The sequence below is a fragment of the Sorex araneus genome, chromosome X, assembly GCF_027595985.1.
Source record: "Sorex araneus isolate mSorAra2 chromosome X, mSorAra2.pri, whole genome shotgun sequence".
Classification (NCBI taxonomy): Eukaryota; Metazoa; Chordata; class Mammalia; order Eulipotyphla; family Soricidae; genus Sorex; species Sorex araneus.
In genome coordinates this window covers 47712261-47719674 of record NC_073313.1, presented here as the reverse complement: position 1 = coordinate 47719674, position 7414 = coordinate 47712261, and the positions used below count along the sequence as shown (strand labels likewise).

General features: G+C 36.1%; 1 pseudogene; it reads right to left on the bottom strand.

The window, feature by feature from the left end:
• Window positions 1-666: 666 nt before the first annotated feature.
• Window positions 667-902, bottom strand: LOC129400647 (small Cajal body-specific RNA 13; annotated as a pseudogene).
• Between the last annotated feature and the right edge of the window lie 6512 nt (window positions 903-7414).

Genomic DNA, 7414 nt, shown 5'->3' with positions numbered 1-7414 from the left:
TCTCAGGTGCTATAGTAATGAACTCACCAATAGGTGCCATTTTGTTGACCTCAGAGAGCCTGGCCTTCTACCGAGAGTATCTTGCCAGCACGGCAGAGCCTGGCAAGCTACCATGGGATATTCCATATGTCCAGAACAGTAAAAGCAAGTCTCACAATGGAGATGTTATTGGTGCCCACTCGAGCAAAACGATGAACAACGGGACAACAGTGCGACAGTGCGACACCTAACCTAGCTGCTGAACACCATAGTTGACTTTTCATCTTAATAACATATCCCAAGAGCAAATTTCTGAGGTGAATTCCATGCACCTCAAGCTATAAGTTGAACTGGGCATAAAGAGATAGAAAGTAGGAAACTATTAAGTATTACACACTTTTATTCCTTATTTTCATCCCCATGCCTAGCCTAAATGTTTTCTTCTTTTCTTCATTTCCATAGAGCTGTACCAGTTTATATATCCTTATAAAGTTTTAGGTAGACAAGCATTCCAACTTGCTTCCCTAATAACTTTGGTTTTACTATGAAATATTTTCTACAGAGAAGTATTTGCTACAGCAATAAGTGCAAAATATATTCATGCATCTGCCACTTAGATTTATGGTATGTCAATTTGTGGTCTTGAATATGCAAATATGACAGGATACAAATACCTGAATTTTTATTTTATTTTTAAATAAATATAGCAGAAACAACTCTGTCTGGAAACAATATCTCATCCACGGGCTTCTCTTAGTGTTACTGTTAGATAACAATATAGTCCAGTCGCTATCGCCATGGCCACAGTGTCCAAGAGCTGTAGGAGGAAATTTCACACAAATTGCTGGGACTCGGGCAGTCATGCCTCAGTTTCCTCTAAGATGTTCTTTCTGCAAGTCTGACATGCTCGAGGATACCAGACCTGTATTTTTTTTCTTTTTGGGTCACACCCAGCGATGCTCAGGGGTTTCTCCTGGCTTTGCACTCAGGAATTACTCCTAGCGGTGCTTGGGGGACCATATGGGATGCCGGGGATCGAACCCGGGTCGGCCGCGTGCAAGGCAAACGTCCTACCCGCTGTGCTATCGCTCCGGCCCCAGGCCTGTATTTTTTTAATGAAATCATCGTGAGGTACAGTTACAGACTTACAAACTTTAGTGCTTATGTTTCAGTCATACAATGATCAAATACCCATCCCTTCACCAGTGCCCATTCTCCACCACCAATGTTTCCAGTGACCCTCCCCCCACCCCCATCCCATCTCCCTCACCCCACTTCCCCCACGTCTGTGGCGGGCACATTCCCTTATACTCTCTCTCTCTCTCCCTTTGGATATTGTGGTTTGCAATACAGGCATTAAGTGGCCATCATGTTCAGTCTACAGTCTACCTTCAGCACACATCTCCAATCCCAAGCAGGCCCTCCAAGAATCCTTTACTTGGTGTTCCCTTCTCTATCTGAGTTGCCTTTTCCCTCAGCATGTGAGGCTGACTTCCAAGCCATGGATCCTCCTCATCCTTATCTCTATTATTCTTGGGTGTTAGTCTCCCTTTCTGTTACTTTATATTCCATAGATGAGTGCAGTCCTTCTATGTCTGTTCCTCTCTTTTTGACTCATTTCACTTAGCATGATATTCTCCATGTTGATCCACTTATATCCAAATTTCACGACCTCATCTTTTCTAACAGCTGCATAATATTCCATTGTGTAGATGTACCAAAGTTTCTTTAACCAGTCATCTTTTCTTGGGCTTTCTGGTTTTTTCCAGAGTCTGGATATTGAAAATGGTGCTGCAATGAACATACCGGTGCAGCTGTCTTTTCTACTATACTTTTTTGCATCTCTGGGATATATTCTCAGAATTCATACCTATATTTTTAAAGGAAACTGTAAATCTAAGTGAGGCCACATGTGTTATCAACCCCCATATTTTTTATTTCTTTTCTCCTCATGGATTCAGCATCAAGAATTTAAAATTTATCATTGTCATACAAGTTTTTGATAAATGATGACATTTGATATATTTCTAGAACATAACGTTATTTTTCATATCCTAGTCCTTATATAAGTGGATATCACATGAATATTTCTAAAGTTTTGCTTTATTCACTCAGAATTCTGTTATAAAATCTAATTTGGAGGCATCCTAAGACTTTGGTTGAGTTTACATGTTTATATTTTATCCAGTAAATAAGGCTTCTTATTACTTTTAATAATGCATCTGTAGATTTCTTTAATTTTCTATATGACAATCATACAATCTACAAAAAAATCAGGAGTTTTTATCTTCCTTACCCATTTTTTATACTCTTTATTTGTTTTTCTCGAGTTTTTGAATGGATTAGTACCTCTAGTACAATATGAGACATAAGAATTTACTAATGTCCATTGTGATTGAGACTTCATGCAGGTATTTAAAGCATCACATTTAAATATGTTTGCTCCAGTTTTGATGGATACATTTGATTAAATTTTAGCAAATGCCTTGTCTTCTCTAGTGATATGATCAAATTACTTTGGCATATTACACTAGTTAATATATTTTCTGACAATAAATTATTATCCCTTTTCTGGGATAAACTCCACTTGATATCTTGAAGTGTTTCTCGAGTTTGTTTCTATCTGGTCCAGTAAGATAATGGGCACAACAATAATTGCCTTCTAAATAAGAGTTAATTATCCATTGTTTCCTAGAGGTGAAAGTATATCATAACATGCAGGACTAAGGGAAGTGCCAGTAACAGCCAGAAGGCAGAAGGAGAGCAGGAAAATTGTGGGTATATATTATGGTATTCATGGGAAGGAATGAGTAAATCAAAGTAAAAATTAAAATTGATTAGGTTGAATAAGTTCATTGGGCTTGGAGTTAAAAGAAGGATTTTCCAATTGTTCTATTGCTGGCCTTGGAGAGGTATAAGGCAGGAGGAATATTGGCTTGGTTTTTGAAAGCTTACAAAAGGAAGTGATAGAGGTACTGGCTATGAATTTGTAGGTTTGCATGAATATGACACGCTGTTTTGATGGACAGGTTGTTTACCATATCTTTGAATTAGTTAGTGGGTAGGGTATTATCTCCAGGAATATCAAGGCTCCAGAATGCATCATACAAAATACAGAAAATTAAAAAACACAATAACTAGCGATATAGTATAGGAAGTAAGATGTTTGGCTTACATTAAGCTGGACCTCACTGTGTATGGTCCCCCAAGTATGACCAAGGGAAATCCTGAGCACTGAACCAGGAATTTTTCCTGATTACCACTAGTGTGCTGCCCATCAATACAGACATGATTAATACACTTGAGGCATTATGCTTTATTTTTAATACTTCTGGATATGGTATTTTCTTCATGGGGAGTTGAGGAATTTTTTCTATTGTGTTTTCCTTCATACACGTGTCTTTAGAGGGAAAAGAGGAGAGGGTGTGACTCAATGGTAAATTTCATGTCTTGCAGTCTTTCATGTGTAAAGTCCTGGATTTGATCCACAATACAAACAGAAAGAGTGGTATTATAGTATTCTATAGAATTTTAAGGGCCTAGAAAAACAGAGATTGTGGAAGAAAAAGAGCCTAATAAGGTGTGAGGTTGACAGGGAAGAAAAAACAAAAGGGATGACTCTATGGGCTGATGGGAAGAACAAGTATTCACTAGGGACTCAAAGGAGGAAGCATAGCCCTTTTTTTCAATTTTATTAAATCATCGTGAGATAGTTACAAGCTTTCAGGTTTGAGTTACAATCTCACAATGATCAAACACCCATCCCTCCACCAGTGCACATTTCCCACCACCAATATCCCAGGTATACTCCCCCCTTTCCCACCCTCCCCCTGCCTCCATAGCAGACAATATTCCCCATACTCGCTCTACTTTGTGGCATTATGTATAGCCCTTTCCTCAATCCTATCTCCTTGACTTATGGGGCCCTGTTTGTTACACCCACAACGATATTTGTATATATAGGACATGAGAGGCAACAACTATACTTTATGTAGATAGAGACCTTGAATTCTTCCATGTCTGGAAACAAATCCAGGCATTCAGGGTCAAATACATGGTGCTGATTAAGGATCTCATATATTAAAAAAATCCAAAGAGATGTTCTTGTTCTTTGTCAAACCATACCATCTTCCTCAGGAGTTTCATCATTTCAGGGAGACACTTTAAGTACTTGAATTTCTGTTTCTTGAAATCAAGACTGCAGCATAAGATGGTCATTTGCTTGGTGTCTGCATAATAGTTCTTTAAAACAACCATGTAAATCTTCTCTTCTGTCCCTTTTCATAGATTGTAGCCCCCAAAATGGCATTACTCTTGGTGGTCTTAATCAGCTGTCAGATTCGGCAAATCCAAATCCAGATTAAACTTTTATTCAGTCCCTGGCTTCTGTCATAATCAATCATTCTCCATCACATACTTTTTAAAAAAAAATTATTTTTTAATTAGTGAATCACCGTGAGGGTACAGTTACAGATGTATACATTTTTGTGCTCATGTTTCCTTCATACAATGTTCGAGACCCCATCCCTTCACCGGTGCCCATTCTCCACAAAATTATTAATGTTAGTTTAAATTATTTCAGGAGATTAACTTGTGTGTATAATGAAATACAACTATACCTTTAAAACTAAATTTGTGTCTTTTGTGATAACATAAAACGTAAAGTGGTTATGTTAAATCAGGAGGTGAAAACATTAAGTCAGGAAGTAAAAACAATTATGAATTGTTAAAGTTAAAAAGTTAATGTTTTAATAATTATAATTATAATTATAAAATAATTATATATTTGATGTACATTAAATTATTATATATAATTTATAACTCATATTATATAATTTAACGTTTTAATAATTATAATTATATAATAATATATTTAATATATTAAATTGTTATATATAATAATTTGATATGTAATATAATATAATATAATTTGACTTTCAGTGTCTGTGTTGCAAGCCATAATGCCCAAAAATAGAGATAGATTATGGGGAATATTGTCTGCCACGGAGGCAGGGGGGAGGTGGGAAAGGGGGTATACCCAGGATATCGGTGGTGGGGAATGTGCACTGGTGGAGGTGTGGGTGTTTGATCATTGTGAGATTGTAACCCAAACATGAAAGCTTGTAACTATCTCATGGTGATTCAATAAAATAAAATTTAAAAAAAGAAAAGAAATCATTGACTCAATGATTAACACAGCATGTGTAGCTAGGAGGTAATCTGAAACAGAAGAGTATTATAAAAATTGCCTAAAATATAATATAAATGTAAAGGAATTTTAAAATGCAGTTAAGGAGACCTAGAGAAAATAAGATTCTCTAGAAAATCATCATATATCTAATAGACGTTCTAAAAAAAGACTACAGAACATGGAAGAGAATCAATATCTGAAAAATAATGACACTTAAATATACTGCATCTCAATTTATAGTATATATAAATATATTACAAATAAATATTTATTTATAAATATTTTGTATTTTGTAAACAAACTTTTGTATTTTGTAAACATATTTTTATTTATCCACATGTAGTATATTTGATATATAAATATACTACAAATATATCAAATATGCTACATATAGATAAATAAAAATATGTTTACAAAATACACCTGGACACATCATACTGACAGTACTATACAGCAAAGACCAAGAGAATTTTTTTTCTCTTTGGGTCACACCTAGCGATGCTCAGGGATTACTTCTGGACCTGCACTCAGGAATTACTCCTGGTGGTGTTTGGGGGACCATATGGGATACCAGGGATCAATCCCGGGTCTGTCGCTTGCTAGGCAAATGCCCTACCCACTGTACTATCGCTCTGGCCCCCCAAGAGAATGTCTTAACAAGCTCTCAGGAAAAATAAAGCTGGCAGATTAAAGACATAACAATCACTCCTTATTCAAAATTATGGTAAGGAAAGCAGTGGGAAGCTGAGAGAAAATAGCTGTAACTTGCCATCTTTCAAGATCAAAGTGAAAAGAAAAAGTGTTTTGAACACCATTAAATTTACTACCAATGAACCATCAATGAAGACATTTGCACGTCAGGTACTGAAATCCTGGGTGCGTTTTTCTTCTCAGTCTATGGCTCAGCAAGTCCAGAACCACTACTTTGCATTTCTATTCCATTTCTGGCTTTCAAAATTGGCTGTAGTTTTATGTGTTTTCTATTTTATACTTTGTTTTCCTGTTATGTACTTAGGATAAAGACAAATGTCAAATATGAAATTAGTCTAACTAGAAACCACCCTGGTTTTTTTGGGTACATTTATTTCTGGTCAGGATGACATACAGCTTCATGTTCCAATGATCAAAATCATCAAAATAATTAATCTCAGTATTTCTCAAACTACTGATGTCGAAGGATCAGTTTGATGCTTTTTTCCAACAGATGGCTTATCAAAACTTTGTCACAGTTGTACTAATAACTCAGTTGAATGTGCTAATATTTTAGTGCTATATAAAAGTTTTAAGTGCTTGATTTCAATCTCTGCATATATTTTATATCAAAACAAAACAGTTCATGTAAAAGCACAGTGACATGAACCACACTCTGAATAGAACTGATCTAACTAAAATTCATATCATAAAACCCCACTGATAATTATCTAATAAATTTCACTATCTACCAGAAAAACAAAACAAATTATGAATAACCTGGTAAACAAGTTTGCTTGTGATCTGTCTCTCAGTTGTATATCTTGCATTTGTCTTATACAAACATTATTTCCAGAAACAATTACATGATTGCAATTTCTTAATCACAGAGAATCACTGGAAGATGTGACAAAACAAACACAAAATTGATTTTCTGTGGGCAAATCCCCAAATCAGACAGCAGAAATGGGCCACAAAGAAAACTGCTATTTCTTTTATACCAGGAAGCCTCTAGCTCAGAACTGTCATTGCCATAATTGAAAAACTGCTGCAATCAGGATACCATTATCCAAGCACAGAATCAACTGTACCTCCTATGATTCACACCAGAAAATTGATGTCCACATCCTGCCTCTAATAGATGGCTATTTATCTGACAGTAGAATCTCTATTAATGCTGCTTCAGAAAAGCTTGACCTCCCATATCTTAGAATAATGCACAATGATTGACAACTATATATGCATGCAGAAAAAAAGCTGCAAGAGTCTTGATGGAGCACAGATTTTAATTTTTAAGCCCCTTCAGCACAAGATAGAACACTAGATCAGTGTCCTTCATAATGTAGGTCATAATTCTTTAAGGAATTATACAATTAATTGAGGGAGTCATGATTAGCTTGGGGGGGAGGAAGGTTGAGTATGCCCAGCATTGATCAGGGTTCACTCCTGGTACTGTGTTCAGGGTTCACTCCTGGTGGTACTCAGGGGACCATGTGCAGTGTCTGAGAACAAACTTGGATCAAAAGCATACAAGGCAACCACTTTACACCTGAA